Source organism: Convolutriloba macropyga, chromosome 6, assembly GCF_964194025.1.
Source record: "Convolutriloba macropyga chromosome 6, txConMacr16.3, whole genome shotgun sequence".
Taxonomy (NCBI): Eukaryota; Metazoa; Xenacoelomorpha; order Acoela; family Convolutidae; genus Convolutriloba; species Convolutriloba macropyga.
In genome coordinates this window covers 8,282,918-8,284,315 of record NC_134473.1, presented here as the reverse complement: position 1 = coordinate 8,284,315, position 1,398 = coordinate 8,282,918, and positions in this window count along the sequence as shown.

The window sequence follows — 1,398 nt, the reverse complement described above, 5'->3', positions numbered from 1 at the left end:
ATATATATTATATATATATATATATAAATATATATATATATATATTATTATATATATATATATATATATATATATATATATTATATATATATATATATATATATATTATATATATATATATATATATATATATATATATATAAAAATAAATATTATAGCCATGGGGTCAATTTTCAGTCTGCAAATGAGGCCCCGAACCCCCTTATTTTATGCTTATGATGAGGCAATTCGCTTAGAAGAATGGTTAAACTAACGAACGAGTTTGTTCACTCGATCACTGGTATAAGTCCCATAGGACTCAGTTCAAGATCTTGATTGTTCCCATTACTTTCGATTATAATGGCTACAACTTGATGGTGGTTATATGTTGCTATAACAGTTGTTATAACAGAGTTAAAGGTAAGAGCAGACTGAGTAGTTTTAATAGACTATTCTGGTTAAAACTACGACAACGACTATAATTTATGATTATAACTTGGTCCCATTTGTGACAGGGATTGTCATCATATATTGATCATATCGGGTTCTCAAGGTTTCATTTGGTCAATTTTGGGTCTGCAGATGAACCTCCACAAATCACCTCAAAATAGGACTGAAATTGGGAAATCAGACTGAGAAATTGTAAAAATTGTTGATTTGGGGTGCCACCCATGGCACCGCAGGCCCCATGAATGATTGGGTAGCTCGCCATACAGGGTTTCTATAGCGTTTTAAGAGCTTCAGGGGCTCATTTTTGGGTCTCCAGATAACCCCGCTCCAACCTGCTTATAATATGGCAGACATTGGGAAATCAGCGCGGGGAATTGTAAAATTGTTGATTTGGGTTGCCACCATAGGCACTTTAGGTCCCATGTAGGATGGGGAAGCTCCCCATATAGGATGTATAAAGGGTTTTGAGGGTTTTAGGTGGCCAATTTTGGCTCTCCAGATCAACCACAACCCCAACCCCATCCACCACCTCATCGTGCTATGTACTCAATTAGTTATATCACATTGAATGTTTCAGCAAAATCTGGAACCTGCGCTGACTCCCTTGTAAACATTACGTGCAGTGAGTTGTCAACTTGTTTTTGAAGACTGCTATCAACTGCATTAAATTTTTATTACTATAAATCTAAGCTGAGGGCATGGGCCCTATGAGATGCATGCCCCCTGTCCCGTTGAGACGCCGGTTAGTCGCGTCCCCCGCTTGGTTTTTTTTGTGCACCTCCTGCTGGGGTTATAGCCGCTGTACGAAGAAATTGTTTGGGTGTCTTCTTTTGCTTGTTTTCTTTCTTTGACTCTCGATGGCTTGAGCTTTGTCTTTTCCTTTTGTTCCTTGTTTGCAGTATATATATATATATATATATATATATATATATATATATATATATATATATATATATATATAATAAATAT